The sequence below is a fragment of the Triturus cristatus genome, chromosome 7, assembly GCF_964204655.1.
Source record: "Triturus cristatus chromosome 7, aTriCri1.1, whole genome shotgun sequence".
In the NCBI taxonomy this organism is placed as follows: Eukaryota; Metazoa; Chordata; class Amphibia; order Caudata; family Salamandridae; genus Triturus; species Triturus cristatus.
Window position 1 is genome coordinate 980,673,242 of NC_140590.1, and position 22,678 is coordinate 980,695,919.

Below are 22,678 nucleotides of genomic sequence, written 5' to 3' on the forward strand. Positions count from 1 at the left end.
AATAACAATATGACTACAGCCCAAAACATTTTCTTCCTGAGCAACCATTCAAAACTGATCTGCCCCTGTCGCAGGGCAACAAAAAACTGTTCATCTTTTACAATGGGTCGATCAAACACTTACATGTTCGCTATAAATTTAAAAATAGAATCTGTATGGTATGCTCAGGCCCCTCAGGTACTGGAGGCAAAGCTTCATGTATCTGTTGGGGAATAGAGAGAGACTGAACAAGGAGCGCAAGGCTGTTCGGGCCCTTGGCTCATGCAAACATGCCTACAGCTGCGTGTGTCTCGAAATCTGTGCACCCCAAATCACAGGCCTGGCATCAAAGTCAGCACGAAGTCCACATCACATTTAGGAAATGCAAGCAGTAGCCAGACTGAAATCAGGAATCAAAGCCCCTTTGTCTCAACACACAAGGCTGAAGGCCAAGCGAACCCCCGACCTTGGTGCTGAATGCGGCTGGCACATCCTGCGTGAGATATCATACCAGCCTCCGATGACTCCAACATCACGGACTGTGCTAATGAAACACCAATGTGCCAACACCCCACACACACTTGTCCCTGCACGACCTACACCTGCAAGGGATGCCCTTGACACATTGGCTATAAACTACCCATAAATCCAAATGTTGCACACACATACGACTCATTGCCCAGAGCTGTGGTATATCGTCCACTGAACTTCCGCTGGTCTGAGGAGTACCGGTGCCACAAGCCCAACAAACGCAATGGCAGGCATTCCCGGGCACATGCACAACCCCTGTCACGTGGAACTGTACCGTGCATGAATGCTGCATCTGTTGGGATCACTGCCACTGGCAGGGTTGCAAATCAGTTTCCGTCTGAGTTTCTGTCTTGCCTACATCACCTGCATCCAGCCCTGGTTCCACTGTCGATCAAGCACATTCGAGTGGCCCATGGAGGTCTGCCTATCCAACGAAACGGTAGCTGAATTGGATTATGACCTGACAGTGCGCACCCTGTTGGCCCACGAACAGAACTGTCACCGGGATAGCCGTGCATGGGATGCACTGATCTTTGGCGTATATGCTGGCAGTTGCGCATGGGAGATTGCACAACTCCTTGTGTACAGTGACCACATTGAGGCGCTCCGCTATTGGGCTGTGTTGCGGATTGGGGAAATGGCATGGACTGAGCACATCTGCCTGGACCAGTTATTGGATTGGCTCACCCTGGTTTTCCTTGAACCCGACAACGACGTACTATTGGAACACATTGCACATGAAGCTGCACTGGCATTCATTGACGAGTAACTACGTTCCTGCAGCCACTTCAGATTGTCACTCACAGCACAGGTCCCAACACCTTGTTGCATCATGGGGAATGTTCACATATCCCACCACAACAGAGGACATGTCTGCCTTCGTCTGGACTCTGAATGCATGTGCGTGGAACTACACCTGTGTACACACACCTGTGCAAGGTGATGCAGTTCCATGGTCGGAGCAGCACAGTGTCATTTGACAACGTTACCTATTCAGACGCACTGCTGGGGGGAGAGCAGACACATGGCAACGTAGCACGACATGTGACCTTGTCGGACCCTTTCACCTGATCACTGTCAGCAGAGCAGACAGTTGGCGCACTCCGGTGGCAGAGCACCATGCAGACCCCATGGGCTGTGAGTCATGCCCCCTCACACGGGGCAATGGGCAGACGCCAAACAACACATGAGTCGTCCAGCAAGGCAAGGTGGGTTGAGACCGTTGCCATCTGTAATGATTTGTGTTCAATTATGCCACCCCATTTCCTGCACCTCGACATGTTCCCTTGCTGCTTGTAAGTGTCTTAAGAATGTCCCTGCATGTTGTGGCTGTTGCATTGTCTGTACTGACACGCACATGCCAATAAAGTCTACACAACTTCACTGGTGCCTAACTGTGATGAGTGTTGATTAGATTGACCACTCGTGTGCCACAATGAGCATCGTCCCTACACAGAGAGGGTCTGACTGACGCATGTACAATGGGGGTGAGTCCCTTTTCACAGCTCCACCTCTGTGAGCCAGACATTGTTTTGGGATAGTTGGTGGCAGACATGTGCACTTATGTGTCTTCAGCAATGTGAGTATGGTGTCCAACCTCTGACTATGTGGAGCAATGTCATAAATTATGACAGAATGTGTCTACACAGATGTGTGTGAGTGGGTATGCGACGTGATGTTCCGTTGTCACATGTGATGTAGGACACCACTCCTGGCCTGGTACCGATTTGGTCATTCCTACACACAGCCCTATTCAATTCATGGATGTGTGCCTACGTTGGGGGGTTGTGAGATTGTTGTTAATGTGCAATGGGGACACAGCTAGTACTCACCTTCACAGTCATCCAATTGGCTATGTGTCTCAGGGATAAACATGCTCATTGATGTCACACACAACGGTGTACCTTATTGTGCAATCATTGTTACTACATTCAGCCATACTTTCATACATGAGTGAACATAGTCATGACACATTTGTGTGATTTTGAATGTTTTATTCACATTCTGGTGAATAACGGAGCTGGAGCTGTACATGGCCATCCAAGCCCACTAACATGGAAGCCCAGTGGTGGGCCAACCAGAGTTCTTTGGGGATTGAAAGGTGATTTGGAAGAGGGCGAGTGCAGTCGGCAGCATGGTTGCTGTGTAATTTTCAAGCAGTGAAGATGTGGCAGTCCATGTCGGGGTCCGGGTGGATGTCGCAGAGTGTTCCGGGGGTCAGTGGAACGTGTTGTCCCAGGGCATAATGCATACGGCAGAACCAGGCATGGACAGGCCATCTGGTGGTGATGGATGCTACTACCTCCTTCCTCATACAGCAAATCCCATCCACGTCTTATTCATCTGATACTTCTTCTGTGTCTGGTGTGTGTGACGGTGTAATGGCTGCATCACTGTGTGCCACTGACACATCAGGGTGCGAAGGTGATAGGGCTGCATCACTGTGTGCCACTGACACATCAGTCGGAGATGTGTGTGTCGAAGTTCCCGCTGCAGTTATCTGGGACTGGCTCAGTGGCAGCAATAGCAAGATAATGAACTGCAGGGCATGGTAGATCCCAGCTACATCTTGCTGGTGTTCAGCCGTGGCAGCCGTACTTCCAGCTGGCATCTGCTCCATGGTCTCCATTGTCCTCCGCATTTGTGCCAACTCTGTGCTGTCATCGCTTGTGCCTGTCTGACAAGACAGTTCCTGTATCTCAGAAATGGCCTAAGGGAGGTCAGCCAAGGATTGTCAGTGAGCATGGTGCGGACAGGGGGTGTCCGTTAGGGACTGTACATGGTCCCTGATGGGACTCAGACACCCACGTATGGCATCGAGTTTGGTTGCCACGAGCTCGAAACCCACCCGCAGCTGATCCGCCAACTCCACCTGGCAACCCAACACACGGCGTTGGAATTCCATGTATTGTTCGTGGGGGTCCTGGGAGACATCTGTGGTGGTGTGTGTTTCCTGCTGTGTAGTCTGTGCAGGTGGGGGGTCACCTCGAGGCAGCTGGCCTGCCCTGCTCCTGGGGGTGGGGTGCGGAGGCTGTCCATTATCCGTTGAAGGGTGTCTTGACATGTGTGCAGGCTGTCCCCTTCATCATCAATGATGAAGTTTGTGGTCTGCACTGCAGTAAGTGTTGATTGTCCCTCTGCAATGTTAAGGGGAGATGCAGTTTGACAGCGTTTCACATGTATGTTGATGCTTAGCAGATGTTTACATATAGACTTCATGACAAGGCACATTGTGACTGTTTTGGTGGAGCTGGCTATTTGATGGCGGACAGTGGGATTTTCGACTACATGATGGATGTGTGGTAGTACCCGTACATTATCATCACACAGTGTCAAGCAATGCCAGATGTGAGTGGACAGTTGCTACGCACAAGCGGAACTTGTTGTGTCCTCTGTTCTGCAGTGTAGATGTTGCACTTTGTACCACATTGTCGTTGGATGTGCTGTTATTGCTATGTGTGTGTGCTGCAGTGTGCCACGGGGAAGAGCGACATGTTCCACAGTCACTGTGCGTGTGCAGTGTGCTACACATGATTGTGCATGTGTGCCATTGTGCCCATCTCCCCCGTCTCCCCCAGTCCCTGGTCGTTACTCACCCTATTGCTGTTGGGTCAGGTCATATCGAGCTGTGTCCATGCCCCCAACTCCTGCCACCATCTCCACGCTGATGACTGTGGCCACCATTTCTACTGTTGATGCACATGCAAAAGTTTAGACATAAATGTGAAAAATTCAAGAAAACACAATAATCATTAGAGCTTCTGTTCTTCTTTAATCTTCAATAAATTCTTCCACTCCCAACGCGGTTCGTCGCAATAGGGGTTAACCAAAACGACTTCCTCAGGGCTGGAAGTAACATAAAATTACAATAAATGGAATCTTCCATATTAAATGCAACTTACAAATTAGTTCAAATGAGTCCTAAATACAAGCTCATGTAGAGGAAAGCACGCCAATGCATATAAAAAGCCAACCATTCTTATACATTGTACATTAGAGTTTATATACATACTAACATGTCGGAATTGTCTCACTCGCATGCAGTGACATAATGAACCAATCATATTGTGTATGGCCCAAGTGCCCTATAATTCACGGTCACAACCCACTTGTTGTTTAATCAAAGATCCAAATTGGTGATAACACCCAAATCTAGTGAAAAGCATGCTATATGACTTCGATCTTAAGTATTTTCGTACCTTAAATTCTCTTGCTCCAATGTATTCCTAAAGTAATCCATATTAGAATAATTTTAATAACTGCGAGACACAAGAGGCGTAGGAAAATCAATCTTAGAGCGGTTCTCCCGCTATTTGACCTACAATTTTCTTACCTCCTTATTTCTCCATTCGGAATCATATTCACTCCCAGTTGCTACTATTTATATCCCTTTCCAATGCTGCCAAATAATCCCTAAAGAGAACAATCATGAAAGACTGATATATAATCAGAAACCAATATGTTCAGATAAACCGAGCAGTAATCGGAGTTACTAGCGCTAATGCTATCAAACAACTCTCACCTTTTACAAGGCTTGAAATCAACACCTCCGATTCCCATGTAATCCAATTCGCTCAAAGTTATTAATATTTTTCAAGTAGATACCCTGGAGTTCCGGGACCTACAATTAAATTAGATAGAAAATAATAAAAATGCGCAGTCTATTACCTTAATGGCGCTAACAGATTTCACAAAAGGTTTTTGTTACGAACCCTCTCACCTTGCAAGCTTCCGCCTCCCGAATATATTTTGCTCCAAATTATTATTAGTTACCAGATAGGACCTACAATCAAAAATAAAAGGAAGATATTCAAAAGGGCTGACTAATTCCCATAATGCTGCTACAAACTATCAAACTTTTATGAGCCCGCTCACCTATTCAAAATCCGCCTCCCGAATACAGGTACGCATAGGCGTCACGTGATAACGCCGTCATACTTTATAGGCATAAAAATATGACTAACCCCTTTCTTAAATCTTACGGACGCCATTACATTAAAGCGCTCCAGTATTTAAAAATACTAATGATGAAAAATAATCCGAATACAAACTAAATGATAATTTCAAAATTAAAAAGGACCCATACGGTCGTAAGTAATACTGTGTATACTTTCAAGAGGAATATTTCCTAATCCCAAGATTCTAATAAGAGTATGTGTATGCAAATGAATTTTAGTAATCGACATCGAAGAGATGACTCCCGCAAGGTCTATGAAGGACGCCATCTTGTAAAGATATTTTCAATATACGAGTGTATAGCGAGCTCGCAATAATCTTACTACCATCTCCAGCCCAATTCACTTCAAATTATAAATCGAAAGGGAAATATCTGTGCTCACTACTCAATACGATAGTGTTAAACTAAATCTGGGTTCGTGTGAACAATTCAGAATGCGTTGCACCAAAATAAATAAAAAAACATCAAAATTGAATCTCACAAAAAAGCGAAGGGGTTAGAGTAAACCCACGAAGCGGAAATCTATTATGTGTAGGCAAAATTACAAAAAGGAAGAAGAGTTCTTCTCATAGGAAACGCCCATTGGTATAGGCTATGTTCCTATATTTCACTACCCCAATTCTAATGCGTAACAGTAATTACATAAAAGAGGAGTTCATCTTATAGGAAACGCCCATTGGTATTCGCTATGTTCCTATATCACACTACCCTAATTATAATAAGACCTCCAGTGTCTCAAAGCTACCAACAACTACCATCATAACACACATTTCACTGACAACCACATATGAAAGATTAATTCACATCCCTAAAATGCCTAGTCACCCAGAAAATATTGTAGCTCATGGTCATAATTAAGACCTACTTCAACCGCCCTCAAGCGCATGATCCACCTAGCCTCCTGTCTCCGCAGTTGAAGCTCCCTATTCCCACCTCGTGGGTTTGATCTAACATGCTCAATACCAAAAAATTGAAAAGACTTAGATGAACCTTGTGATAAGCAATTGTGAATATGTTCAGCAATCGGATATCTGAAATCATTATATTTGACTGCTCTGAAATGCTCACTGACACGATCTTTTAATGCCCTAATTGTGCTACCCACATAGATTTTCTGACATTTTTTTTATTTTATTTTTTTTAAAAAACCTTTATTTCTTCAAGAGTCTGGACACAGTTATTCAGCCGACAACCCGGAGGTTCGGCAGCTTCGTTAGAGAAGGACAAAGAAGCGTCCACATTGCATTAAAGGAGCAGTGAAAAGATTCCATTTTTAAGTAAACACAAACACACAACGAACCCCAGCAAGGCGAAAACACTGAATGCCCATGGTGAAAGCCCCCCAGGGGAGGCCGGACCCCAATCATCTAACAGTCACAGTACTGTGATAAGAGGAAGAAGGGGGACAGCAGAGGCCCAAGAAGTCAATTAAGCATCACATCTTATATACTGAGCTGGAAAGAATGTCAAGAAGAAAGCTGTTCCTCGGGGGGATCCAAATCAGGCGCAAGACATATTCCCCCCCTGTATTGATTCCACCGCCCCCAGATGGCGTGCCACTTCCGAGGGCGGCCTCTAGCGCAATATACTGTCTTCTCCCTGAGCATACTCCAATCCATATTTTCTTTCCACGCGGTCAATGTGGGGGGCCCCGCGGAGCCCCACAATCGCGCGATATCTCTCTTAGCGACCATGTTACCCAGAGTCACCCATTGGGTCTGTGCCGCATCGTGATCAGTGGGCCCCCAGACATTCAGGAGACAACACCGCGCTTCCGGCTGCATAGCAATGCCCGTCACCTCCCCCATCACTGCATGGACTCTCCTCCAGAATTCCGCGATGACACCACATTCCCAGATGATATGCAGGAAAGTACCCACCATACCACATCCCCTCCTACATAGGCCTTCCTCAGAGAACCCCATATGAACCAGCCTTGGCCCCGTCACATACACTCGATGCAGTATTTTGAGCTGCACCAGCCTCAGACGCGACGGGATCGCAACCTCCTTGGGAGAGGAAACAGCAGACTGCCAATCCTCGTCATCCAACTCGAGTCCATCCCTAGTCCACTGGTCCCGCAGCCCCAGAAGCGCATCCGCCCGGACGTTTATCAATTTCTTGTAGATGAGCGAGATCGTGCTCTCAGGCATATGGCCATCAAGGATCCGGTCCTCCAAAGGAGAAGACTCAGGCACCTTCTCACCCTCCACGAGGACTGACCGGAGGGCATGACGCACCTGAACATAGCAGAAAAACTCGGAAGTCCCCAGCTCATACTCCTTCTGCAACTCTTCAAAGGATTTCACCCTCCCCTTAATCAGCACATCTCCGACCCTGGAGATACCGATCAGGTCCCATTTATCAAAACCTTTTGTATGCCAAAGCCTACCCAATCTTTCAGATTCAAACAGCGGGGTAGCGAGGGTGAGCCTATCCTTCCAGCCCAGCGAGTCAGTTGCCATCTTCCACACACGCACCGCCACCCTAGTGGGCCCCGTGAGGGACGAGTCCAGGGACCGCGAGTACAACGCCCTGTGATAGTTACCACCACGCAGCAACCACCTATCCATGGCATAACCAGGGCTGAGGGCAGGGCCATAGAGACCATGATTAATCGCGCTCAGCTGGGTGGCCCAATAGTAGCGTCGGATGTCTGGAAGCGCAATACCCCCATCATACCATGGAAGCGTCAACTTAGCAATTGCTATTCGCGGCCGCCCGTCCCACAACAACGTTCGTTGGAGGCTTTCGATCTCCTGAAAGTATTTGGCCGGTACCCAATCTAGAGTATTCTGCAATGCGTAGAGGAACCGGGGAAGAGACATAATTTTGAACAAGGCAGCGCACCCAACGAGGGAGAGCGGCAGCCTCCGCCAGCCCTCTACATCCCGCCGCAGGCGCGCCAGGGGGGGGGCAGGTTCCTCTCATACCGCAAAGCGGAGTCCGTGGAGATAAAGATCCCCAGATACACGAAGCCCCGCTGAGCGATCTGGATCGAACAAGTTCGCGGGATCGGTGAAACCTCGCCACTCAGAACATATAAATACGATTTACTCCAGTTGATGACGAGACCCGAATTCCTACCGAAAGATGTAAGAACGTCACAGACCACTATCAGTGATTTCTTGGGCGAGGCAAGATACAACAGGATGTCATCAGCATATAGCGAGATGCGGTCCTCGTGTTCGGGCGACCATCTAAGTCCCCGTATATCCGGGTTCCAGCGTATCCACGCCGCCAGTGGCTCAAGGGCGAGGGCGAACAACAATGGCGACAGGGGGCAACCTTGCCGAGTGCCCCTCCCAAGCTGAAACGGAGTCGACGCCCGGCCATTTACCACCACACTTGCAAGGGGTCTCTCATACAGCAACCTCACCCAGCTCACAAAGCCATGGCCAAAGCCGAACTTGGCCAGCACAGCCCACAAATATGCCCATTCCACCGTATCAAAGGCCATCGTGGCATCGAGAGACGCCACAACGGCTGGTTCACGCAGCGTGCCCGCCCTGGCGATTACGCCATGAAGGCGCCGAAGGTTTAACGCGGTGTTACGATGCGGAATAAAACCGGATTGATCCGGGTGGATCAGGTCTCCAAGTACCCTGATCAATCGGGCCGCAAGGACTTTAGCCAGAATCTTCGGCTCGGCGTTAAGAAGTGAGATAGGCCTATATGAGGCACACTTATCTCGGGGTTTACCATCTTTGTGTATAACAACAATTGTCGCCAGTCGCTGATCCAACGGGAGGATCCCACTCCCCCGCGCCTCCACGAACATGGCGCGCAGGTGAGGGGCAACCCTATCCGGAAACAGCTTATACAGGTCAATTGGCAAGCCATTCGGGCCCGAGGCCTTGCCCGAGTTCAGCGCGCGGATAGCTCCCGCCACCTCATCAACCGTTATGTCTCCATCCAAATCGTCCCTATCTACGTCGGAAAGACAGGGCAAAGCGATATCACGCAAGAGGTCACGCGAGTCCTCGGGCGGCCTATCCGACACTGAGGCATAAACCATACGGAAATAGTCCGTGAAGCACTGTACAATTCTCTCAGGTTCCACAATCACCTCTCCCCCCTCTCCCGTCAACTCCGGCACTACTCTATTAACCCGTTCTTTTTTGTCCAGCCAAGCTAGGAGTTTCCCGGCCTTGTCAACAACATCATACAAGCGGCCCTGCTGTTCCCTACTGAGGGTCTTAGCAGCATTCGTCACCAGGTCCTTATACTCGGCTTGCTTCAAGCTCAGCTCATGCAGTGAGGCCTCTGTAACCTCCTCCTCTAGCGCTCCCTCCAAAGCCACGATCTCCTCCTCAACCTGCATAACCTCGCCATCTCTCCGCCGCTTGGCCGCCACTACAAGGGAGAGGGCCTCCCCTCGCAGCACGGTCTTAAATGCTTCCCAAAGCGACACTGCCGAGTCCACGGATCCCTGATTATCCTTGAAAAAATTATCAACCGTCTTCACCAGTGCGCCGCGCATCTTGGGGTCTCGGAAGTACCAAGGGTTAATAGGAGCCACTCTTCCCCCTCCCTCACGGCCAACATCCAGTCTGACCCACACTGGCGAATGGTCCGATATACCACGCGCCATGTGCCTGGCCTCGGACACCATTGAGGCATGCGCTGCCAGAGTGAGCAGGTAATCAATCCTAGAGAGGCTACCATGCGCTCCGGAGTGGAAGGTGTATTGGCTCTGTGTGGGGTGCCGGAGCCTCCAGCAGTCTATCAGGCCAAGAGTGTCAAGAAAGTCTGGAAGCCACTTCTGAGCCCCCCCTGTGTCTCTGGGCGGGTATCTATCCAGCAGCCCAGAGCCGACAGCATTGAAGTCACCCCCCACCACAAGCATACCCCCCGGGAGATCCAGCAAGGCCCTACCCAGATCTGTAAACGTGGAGGCCTGCAGGGCCGGCGGGAGATAAACCGAAACTAAAACCAAAGTTCTTCCTTCCCACCGCCCCGCCATCGCCACAAACCTCCCCCTATCGTCAACAATGGTGGAGTCCACCGATTTTTTGACATTTACATATAATAATGTACACCACAAATTTGGTATTGCAATTTATATTAGTCAGAATATCATAAGTATGACCCTTATCATCCATAAACTGTTTAGTTTTGTCTCTTGCAAACTTACACATACTACAATGTCCACATCTGTAGAATCCCTTGCTGAATTGCGATAACCATAGCTCCTGTTGCTTATCAGTAGGGTAACTAGGACTCAATATTGTGCTCAACGTCTTGCCTCTGCGAAAGGTAATTTGAGGTTTATCACCTAAAAATTATTTCAATGTTCTGTCTGCTTTCAAGATGTGCCAGAGTTTATTCAGGCTCTTGTATAGCGTTTTACTAATAGAGTTATAGTCAGCAATCATCCTAATAATAGGTGCTTCTGGTGTCACAAACCGAGTTGGCCTCAGTGTAGATCCTCTATTAGTCTTTAGAACCCTATATTTAGCTTTCATAACGTCTAATCTAGAATAACCCCTTTGGATAAATCGTCTTTCCATGTCCGCAATGCATATCTTGAATTCACTTTCTTCACTGCAATTGCGACGCGCTCTTAACATTTCACCATACGGAATCGCTGTTATCTGATGCCGAGGGTGTGAACTGTCAGCATGCAATGTAGCGTTACATGATGTGGGTTTTCGATACATGCTACTATGGATCTTGTTATCCTTCACATATAATTCAACATCTAGAAACACTAATTTCGTGGAACTTGCATGCGATGTAAATCTAATATTCATATCATTGTTGTTAAGATAACTTATAAAATCCTGCAATGATTCCACTGTGACTGTCCAAATCATTAGGCAGTCATCTATATAACGTCCCCAGTAAAGGATCTGATCATTCCAACGACTGCCTGATGGGCCCCATACCACCATCTCCGCCAGCCAACCCATAAACAAATTTGCGTAGGCCGGTGAAAATCTGGAGCCCATAGCCACTCCTTGTTTTTGCCTAAACCAATCCCCTTTAAAGAGAAAGTAATTATTACATAATATTAATTCTGTCATAATTAGCAACATTTTGGTATGTTCCCATTGACTAGCCGGTCTTTTTGATAGAAAATGGCTAACCGCTTTTAAGCCCAACTCATTACGTATGCTGGTATATAATGATACCACATCAAGTGTCACAAGCATCATATCTGTTTCCCAAGTAATATCACTGATATCATTTTGATGATTCAATAGAACTCCTTTCAATATCTCATAGTTCTTAGCTGCTACTTCAGGCATATTAAGAGATGTAATTTCTTCTTCCAATTGTGTGATTTCTACTTGCAACTTTTTTACTTTTCTTTCTGCGTTTTCAATAAGGATTTCCATTAGTTTTATTGAGCTAGATGTCAATTCCTTCTCCCAAATCATAAGGATGTCCTCGTCCAAGTCATCGTATGTTGGGATGATTTGGGATCGAAGACCCCTTGGAATCCTATTCAATTTTAAATATTGTTTTAACGTGGCGCCGTCCCACCACTTAGACAATTCAGACCGCTTAAGTCTTTCAAGTCCTTCATTTTTTGACTGATTAGTATTTCTAACTGCTTCATTTACCATCCAAGGTACCCATGCTTGTATACCTTACCAAAAATTCATAAAGACCTCCCCTTTCCACCAGGGAGGCATATTGTATCTGGTATCGGTGGGCCTACTGAGCGCCTGTCACAGTATGTGGATTTGTTTTTACAGCCAATTGTGGTTAACCTACCCTCATATATTAAGGATACTAGGCATATTCTGAATATCTTGAGTGATATTACTTGGGAAACAGATATGATGCTTGTGACACTTGATGTGGTATCATTATATACCAGCATACGTAATGAGTTGGGGTTAAAAGCGGTTAGCCATTTTCTATCAAAAAGACTGGCTAGTCAATGGGAACATACCAAAATATTGCTAATTATGACAGAATTAATATTATGTAATAATTACTTTCTCTTTAAAGGGGATTGGTTTAGGCAAAAACAAGGAGTGGCTATGGGCTCCGGATTTTAACCGGCCTATGCAAATTTGTTTATGGGTTGGCTGGAGGAGATGGTGGTATGGGGCCCATCAGGCAGTCGTTGGAATGATCAGATCCTTTACTGGGGACGTTATATAGATGACTGCCTAATGATTTGGACAGGCACAGTGGAATCATTGCAGGATTTTATAAGTTATCTTAACAACAATGATATGAATATTAGATTTACATCGCATACAAGTTCCACGAAATTAGTGTTTCTAGATGTTGAATTATATGTGAAGGATAACAAGATCCATAGTAGCATGTATCGAAAACCCACATCATGTAACGCTATATTGCATGCTGACAGTGCACACCCTCGGCATCAGATAACAGCGATTCCGTATGGTGAAATGTTAAGAGCGCGTCGCAATTGCAGTGAAGAAAGTGAATTCAAGATATGCATTGCGGACATGGAAAGACGATTTATCCAAAGGGGTTATTCCAGATTAGACGTTATGGAAGCTAAATATAGGGTTCTAAAGACTAATAGAGCATCTACATTAAGGCCAACTCGGTTTGTGACACCAGAAGCACCTATTATAAGGATGATTGCTGACTATAACTCTATTAGTAAAACGCTATACAAGAGCCTGAATAAACACTGGCACATCTTGAAAGCAGACAGAACATTGAAATAATTTGTAGGTGATAAACCTCAAATTACCTTTCGCAGAGGCAAGACGTTGAGCACAATATTGAGTCCCAGTTACCCTACTGATAAGCAACAGGAGCTATGGTTATCACAATTCAGCAAGGGATTCTACAGATGTGGACACTGTAGTATGTGTAAGTTTGCAAGAGACAAAACTAAACAGTTTATGGATGATAAGGGTAATACATATGATATTCTGACTAATGTAAATTGCAATACCAAATTTGTGGTGTACATTATTATATGTAAATGTCAAAAAATCTATGTGGGTAGCACAATTAGGGCATTAAAAGATCGTGTCAGTGAGCATTTCAGAGCAGTCAAATATAATGATTCCAGATATCCGATTCCTGAACATATTCACAATTGCTTGGCACAAGGTTCATCTAAGTCTTTTCAATTTTTTGGTATTGAGCATGTTAGATCAAACCCACGAGGTGGGCACAGGGAGCTTCAACTGCGGAGACAGGAGGCTAGGTGGATCATGCGCTTGAGGGCGGTTGAAGTAGGTCTTAATTATGACCATGAGCTACAATATTTTCTGGGTGACTAGGCATTTTAGGGATGTGAATTAATCTTTCATATGTGGTTGTCAGTGAAATGTGTGTTATGATGGTAGTTGTTGGTAGCTTTGAGACACTGGAGGTCTTATTATAATTAGGGTAGTGTGATATAGGAACATAGCCAATACCAATGGGCGTTTCCTATAAGATGAACTCCTCTTTTATGTAATTACTGTTTACGCATTAGAATTGGGGTAGTGAAATATAGGAACATAGCCTATACCAATGGGCGTTTCCTATGAGAAGAACTCTTCTTCCTTTTTGTAATTTTGCCTACACATAATAGATTTCTGCTTTGTGGGTTTACTCTAACCCCTTCGCTTTTTTGTGATATTTAATTTTGATGGTTTTTTATTTATTTTGGTGCAACGCATTCTGAATTGTTCACACGAACACAGATTTAGTTTAACACTATCGTATTGAGTAGGGAGCACAGATATTTCCCTTTGGATTTATAATTTGAAGTGAATTGGGCTGGAGATGGTAGTAAGATTATTGCGAGCTCGCTATACACTCGTATATTGAAAATATCTTTCCAAGATGGCGTCCTTCATAGACCTTATGGGAGTCATCTCTTCGGTGTCGATTACTAATATTCATTTGCATACACATACTCTTATTAGAATCTTGGTATTAGGAAATATTCCTCTTGAAAGTATATATAGTATTACTTACGACCGTATGGGTCCTTTTTAATTTTGAAATGATCATTTAGTTTGTATTCAGATTATTTTTCGTCATTAGTAGTTTTAAATACTAGAGCGCTTTAATGTAATGGCGTCCGTAAGATTTAAGAAAGGGGTTAGTCACCTCCTTTATTTTTATGCCTATAAAGTATGACAGCGTTATCACGTGACCGCCTATGCGTACCTGTTTTCAGGAGGCGGATTTTGAATAGGTGAGCGGGCTCGTAAAAGTTTGGTAGTTTGTAGCAGCATTGTAGGAATTAGTCAGCCCTTTTGAATATCTTCTTTTTATTTTTGATTGTAGGTCCCAGAACTCTAGGGTACCTATTTGGCAACTAATAATAATTTGGAGCAAAATATATTCGGGAGGCGGAAGCTTGCAAGGTGAGCGGGTTCGTAACAAAAACGTTTTGTGAAATCTGTTAGCGCCATTAAGGTAATAGACTGCGCATTTTTATTATTTTCTATCTAATTTAATTGTAGGTCCCGGAACTCCAGGGTATCTACTTGAAAAATATTAATAACTTTGAGCGAATTGGATTACATGGGAATCGGAGGTGTTGATTTCAAGCCTTGTAAAAGGTGAGAGTTGTTTGATAGCATTAGCGCTAGTAACTCTGATTACTGCTCGGTTTATTTGAACATATTGGTTTCTGATTATATATCAGTCTTTCATGATTGTTCTCTTTAGGGATTATTTGGCAGCATTGGAAAGGGGTATAAATAGTAGCAACTGGGAGTGAATTTGATTCCGAATGGAGAAATAAGGAGGTAAGAAATTTTTAGGTCAAATAGCGGGAGAACCGCTCTAAGATTGATTTTCCTACGCCTCTTGTGTCTCGCAGTTATTAAAATTATTGTAATATGGATTACTTTAGGAATACATTGGATCAAGAGAACTTAAGGTATGAAAATACTTAAGATCGAAGTCATATAGCATGCTTTTCACTAGATTTGGGTGTTATCACCAATTTGGATCTTTGATTAAACAACAAGTGGGTTGTGACCGTGAATTATAGGGCACTTAGGCCATACACAATATGATTGGTTCATTATGTCACTGCATGCGAGTGAGACAATTCCGACATGTTAGTATGTATATAAACTCTAATGTACAATGTATAAGGATGGTTGGCTTTTTATATGCATTGGCGTGCTTTCCTCTACATGAGGTTGTATTTAGGACTCATTTGAACTAATTTGTAAGTTGCATTTAATATGGAAGATTCCATTTATTGTAATTTTATGTTACTTCCAACCCTGAGGAAGTCGTTTGGGTTAATCCCTATTGCGACGAAACACGTTGGGAGTGGAAGAATTTATTGAGGATTAAGGAAGAACAGAAGCTCTAATGATTATTGTGTTTTCCCTAATTTTTCACATTTATGTCAAACATTTTAAGTGTGCATCTACAGTAGTTGTTAGTTTAATCAATCTATGATTGAGCCTTTTAGGGAATGGGGTGGTATTCCCTAGTGTGATAACACTGCAGGTACTTTCATTGAATCAGATAATATCACTGTGGATTCCTGTTGGAGCACTAGGTCCTTTTCCCTTAAACCCAATAATTTTAGATATGTGGCCACCATTTCCTCCAGCTCATCCAGCTCCTCCTGTGGTGCAGGATTCCCACCACCAGTCGCCCTTGCTGCCTTCCTCTTGGCGGCGAGCTTCTCCTTGGTTTGGCTGTGCACTTCATGCCAGCGCCTCTTGACCTCCTCCATTGACCTGCTCGACACTCCGACTGCATTGACGTTGGTGACGATGGACTGCCATATTTCCGTTTGGGTTGCCAGTGCCGTAGTGGAGGTGACAAACAGTTGTTGATGGTGTTCTATCACCTCTGTGACGATGATCCGGTCTTTCTGAGGACTGAACCCCATCTTCCTCTTCTCCTTGCCCTTTCCCGAATACGGGGTTCCAGGCTGATCCTCCGTGGGGCTTGTGGAGTTCGGGTTGTCCTCTGCACTTGGTCGGGTTGCATTCATGCATTCATGGTGCTACGCAGTTTGAATTGGTTTTGGTGTTTTTTGTTTTTTTTGCTTTAATAGTGCATTTTCACGCATGACGCGTGGGAATTGCAGGCCTGTCGCTGGTTTTCGCTGATTTTGGTATCGCACTTTGGGGCATCGCAACTTTTTGGGCATTCGTGTTTCGCATTTTTGGTTTGTCGCGTTGGTTTTTACATGGTCATTTGGCGCAATATCGTGCTGCTATCGCATGGTGCCGCCGGATTGAAAGTTGGAAGTTAAGACGGTTATTTTCTCGCGATGGACTGCGATATGCAAAGTTGCGTTAAGCTAAATTTGCAATGGTTAGCACACGTTCTTGAGAATATCTGCACATATATCTTCCACAGTATAAATCAGACTCCGAGCCCATTGCGCGGCCTGATTTGCCACCATCTTTTTCTCCTCCTCACCCACATCGGATCTAATCAATCCTCACTCCAGTCGCTCTCGTGCTGCCGCCCAATTCCCTGTGTCCGATCCACGTACCGGTGTCCCAACACTACACAACACTGGAGATGAAATACTCGGGGAAGACACAAGAGACAGAGACCTAGGTGACAAGGTTAACAATGGCTGAGCTGTAGGTGTAAGAGAAGGGGAAGAAACATAAACAGGAACAGCAGACGCTGCCGGGGTGCCTCCAGTCACCACACTCGCAGCTTGCAAAACTAGAGAGGAGGCAGGCAGTGGTGGAGCAGAGGCAGTCGAGTCTGTAGACGGACCAAAGAAGGAACGGAAGCAACAGGGGACTGAGACGATAGAACAACAGGATATATTTTCTGCGGGGCATAGGAAGATGGGGGCGAGATTCCAGCAGATCCTCCACAAAGGGATCCTCTTCCTCTCAAACAACATAGGACTTATAACATTGCAATCGAAACTTCCTATCTGCACATTCAATACCTGTCTCTCTTTGTTCTCTGTCATAAGTTACAGCTTTCTGAACCACTGTCTGCATTGCTTTCTTCCTAGACTTCTTTTCAGCCTGTATATGTCGCTGCTTAGCTTCATTCTGCCTTACCTGCAAGGTATCAAACATCGACTGCCTACTTCTTCTAGCAAACAATTTGTCCTGTAAATAATTCAGTTTTTGTTTATCAAAAGTACCATCCAGTGGCCACTGAAGTTCAGTATTATCCCTCGTATACTTGTGCCATAATGTACGAAACATGATAGGGCCATTACCGTGCTTCACATACATCTCAAAACTCGGAGTGCCTTCTGGAGGCGCAGGCTGCCTTTCCTCCAGCCGATGCTCAGCAGAACATTGGTGGCACCCCAAGCACAACACTTTACTCCAACAAGGCATTCTAGCATCAGGCGCATTCACTCTCCACCTGAATCAACACACACACATGATTAAAACACACAAAAACAAAGAGCTCTCAAAAAGCAGTCCACAGACTGCACCAAGTCAAGATAGGCTCTAGCCCCAGGCCTTTTCAAGAATAAACCAAATTCAACAAGTAGCCTGGCAGGGTGTTCAAATACGCTCCGTATCATAAGGGTCCACAGACCCACCAAGTTAATCAAGACAGCGCTGCATATACCAAAAACCAAAATAACTCACCTGGTGCACACAGGTCAAACAAGATTATTTTCCACTGCCAACTCTTCAGACCAGCCGAGATGACCACTGAACAAGGAGTCGCCAGATCAGACAAGCGGGGCAGCCGCGAGAACCAAGCACTATCATATGGAGATCCCCGATCCGCCCATTCAAATGGACACAACCCCGACCCCACAGCCCAACTACCGGAGGGATGGGTCACGTGGTGGAGTCCCTGTTCGGGCACCAACCGAAGGAAGGGCTACCCGGATCACTCTCGACTTCCTCTAGCCTTCTAACAATGAAGAGTCGATGACGCAGTAGAGAATGCAAGCAAACTAGTTTATTAACAAAGTACACTGCAGTGAAGGCCAATCTGACCAGCCGCTGACGAGGGACTGACTCTAAAAAGCATAAAGTTAAACTTTGTATGTTGCGGAGCCCACATCGACCCACCTACTATGGAAAAACACTTGTAGCTGTCATAATACAATGGGGGGGACAGAACAGAAGTTTCAATTCTGCAGCCTGATAAGAGCTATCTACTGCTCAAGGTTGTCTGGCTGGGAAACAGCCTTTTAAAAGCAACCGTTAAAACGCATGCAATTACATCGCATGCCGTTGCAATGGTGCAGTAGTGAGTAGAAGGTGTTGGATTTAACTCCAACACCTTCCCTACTGTTGCACACACTGGAGTTGGAATAGAAAATGAATCTATTCCAACTTCCAGTGCTCCCCCGACAGAAAGTCGGGGTAAAGTTTTGCGTTACAACGGCATGCGATGTAATGGCAACCATTGTAATGTCACATGTTCGCATGGATAATCCGACCCACTAGATAGGTGGGAGAACGCCTCTACGTAACAGAAAAGGCATGCGTTAATGAGCAAGTTTCAACATTGGAGAAACAAAACTTACCAAGGACCATTTCTCGTAAATGGGCAAGTAACAGTTTCGATTATAATACAAAATGGCGTCTTCGAGAGGAAAAATGGTGGCACAGATGTCAACTTAACAAACGTTACATCTGCACTTACTAGTTGCGTCTACATACAGTATGCATATATAATGTATTAGCTATATAAATGTTAACATAACATTAGGTAAAATACAAGTAATATGACAATATTACGTTTCAATTCTAACAGATGCAGCACCGATGATAGACCCCCAGGGCAATTTCCAGACAATGGCTTTCCACATTCCCTGCTTCTGATGGGTGTTGACCTGTATGGTTGCAATAGAGGAAGAGACTGAGTGAACATGCAAGAGAAGGGTCATCTGTCAGGCTGATCAGGAAGTTGTAGACACCTAGCATGACCATGAATAATTTGTCAACACTTAAAATGTGTAGACTCCCATGATGAACCTACACACTGACATGATACCACAATACACTAGTCATCTGATGACTACACCCAACTCAGGTCAGGTCCTCTACCGACTATACCAGGCTACTTTACATCACGTAGACCAGGTCCATATCACATGTACTGTGAATGTAGTCAAGATGTACCACAACTCACCATTGGGAGTACATGCCAGCTAAAGTACATGTGAATACAGACACTTTCACACCCCAGACGTGTGACTCTATCCATGATTTTCAAAACATTACTGTTTCCACTAAATGTAATACAACCCAAAACATGGGTCACCGTGTAAGGTCTGCCATGTGTCACACTGTGTGCTCACAATCTGGAAATGAGTCATCATGTGGCCAACTCAATGTAAAATAGTACTACGTCTAAGGATACCCATTTGGCCATTTGTGGCACTGTCGCAGGCATGACATCAACATACTATTGTACATACTGCCTGTTTGCTTCATGTACCAAACCTGGTGATGTGGTGATGGACTTCACTGTTGTACTCACCAACTATCTCCATAGTACAAGTGTCAATAGTGCAATATGCCTGCACATTTCGAACACTACACATGGAACAATTACAACACACTTGTGGTAGCGAAGGGCCTGTCCTAAGGCAGTTAAACACATTGAAAATGTGGGTAAATGACACATAGACTCAGGTCTGTGAGTCAGGTACAATACTATAAGTAGCATTAGTAAGATGTAGTAGGCCAACAAATTGTTCAGAAATACTAATTTGAGCATTAAATAGGGATCAGCAGATCTACAGGGAGAGCACACGGTGCTGCAATACTATTTCACATATTCCTCACTACGACCTGGGCCAGAGTGGGTAGTAATCATTGCTGGGGATTGCTATCTGCAGACTTACCATATGGATCTCAAATCACCATCACATTCCCAAGTTTTACATAGCCAAGTGTACATCTGTTGGCCATCCAATACAGGACATGGTTGGTATGTCTTTCTCTGAACGGGTCTGTGATGTATCCTTCACTCCCAGCCAAGAGGTTGGGGAGGACTGATGTGTGCTAGGAGATTTGGGGTACTATACACATCTGAGATCAACTGCTACTGCACCTTACATTATACATACACAAGTCATGCAGTCAAACATTTAAATTCCTTTACAGATTGAACAGATCTGCATGTGTAACCCACAACAGGTGACATTACACTTTAGCATGCATTATATATGTGCAAGGGAGAGGGGGAGGATATAGGGATACCCCTACATTATTATGGAGTTTTTTTCAACAAAGTACAGAGCATCATGACCCATCACATGATTTTCATAAGTAGGGACAACACATCCTAAGAAAAGAAAAGTGTCTGTGATTTCACTCTGGGACTCAGAGGCACATAGTAGCCTAAGGACATGGTAAGGATAAGCTCTCATATGTCTTCAAACATCATGTAGGAAGTTACTTGTTCCTCTGGTGAACCATAGAGCTAGCCATACAGGGGAAGGACCACTTCAACAAGTGTCTCCAGCTAATCTGGTGTGAAGGCATGGGCCCTTTCACCTGCTTGGCCTGCCATGGTTGCTTACAGGGTTGGCACGCAGCAGCTGATGTAAAGGGGCAGGGTCGGACTGGCAATGCCGGGCACCGGGCAATCCCCCGGTAGGCTGCCAGGGCTGGGGGCCGGTTTTTGAGCCGGGGCGGGTTTTGTTGCTGGGTGGGACGGGGCCGATTTTTCGTACTGCACTCAGTACAGAAGTCACTAGTCACTTACTCACTACTGTACTGTTGCGTCTGCTCATTTTCACTGTCTCCTCGCTCCGTGGGGAAGAAAAGCACAATTTAATTAATCTCAGCGCTAGATAAATAATGCAGCAGTCTCAGGCCCATTTTACGAGGTGGGTGGGTCGCGCGCTCAGCGCGCAGATGTCTCCACCGCCGCGTCTGTGTGGCCTGCTCAGACTTCAGTTCACAGTTAAAGTTCACCCACCTTAGGGGGGTGGGTGGGCGCAGCTTTTGTTAGGGGTGACACATGCGCATAGGGTCTCGTGCTATAAAAAGTGCGCGTGACCCCCTGATTCCAGAATGACACCGTGACGACGAGAGGCCCTCTGTCGCAGTCGCCACCCTACCCATAATTTAATTATTTCTAGCCTTCCGCCCCCACCCTCCCGACCCTGCCTGTCCCAGTGTGAGTGTCCACAGTCTCTGGCTGCTGCCGATGGTTTGCCTTGCCAGTGCCGCCCGCCGCCAGGTGAGTCAAGTGTTGTTTGCATTTTTGCGTTTGCATTTTGCAATCAGATAATCTCGTATCTGCGCACTGTGCATTAGCTCAGATTAATAGTGCGCAGATACGAGATGTGATGCATGTGAGATAAATTATCTAGATAAGAGGAGCAAGTTACTGGGAAGCGCCGCGCACGTGAGCGCTTCACAAGAATTTGAAACTGGCCATTACTTTTTGGCAGCCATCTCAGCCCTTTCTCTGACTCCAGGGGCGATAATCGAGTTTACTCTGCAATTGCTAACCATCTCCTCGAGCGCCAGCTGGAACTGCTTTTCAGTTAGGTGTAGTGTCTGTTATGTAGTGGTAAGTGATCATGTCGCCGTCGGTAAGGGTCTGTGCTTTTTGCAATGCTTTTATCAGTGTGTCTGTGTGAATTCTTCAGGGTGTCAGAAGGGGCCAGCGAGCATTGGGAGGTCGCCCCTGCTCCAGGTGATTCGTGAAAGCCCGCCAGGTAGCTCAGGTGGTTATGGCATTTTTTCTTTTTGGAGCTAGCTGTTGTTTCGGAGATACCAGCAATATTGAGTCAGATTTATTTTATTCCTAGAACTCATAGAATATCGCTTCTTAACATGGGGTGTTTTTGCATTTTTTAGGCATCGTGGTGTGAGCTTGAAACGAGGAGGTTTTGCAGCTCATCATCTTTAGGCCTTATCTTGTTGTAGGCAAGTGGCCTTTTGTCTCGGCTGGTCATTTGAAAACCCAGGAGTTGAGAAAGGTCAATTTTCTGTGGAGATTTTTCACTCGTAGTTTAGTTTAATTTGTCATTGTAGTAGGTGAGTGCTGATGTTTTCATTTCTCGACAAATAAATGACTCCTATTGCGGAAGCAGTGTCAAAGTACAGAGGTTTCAGGAAAGCAGAGATAGCAAGTTCAGCAAGTCTAAGAATTAGTCATAGTACAGGGCCATATTCCCCTCTGCATTCTGGGACTTGTAGTCCCGATGTCAGACTAAAATAAACGCTAATACAAGTACCAGCATGCACAGGTATGCCTTGGACCCGGAAGGGCCCTCACACACCCACGCTCCTCAGTGGCCTTTGAAGAGGATTCTCATTACACATGGGTCTAGTAATAGCATCTTTTAGGCACGTGCTTACT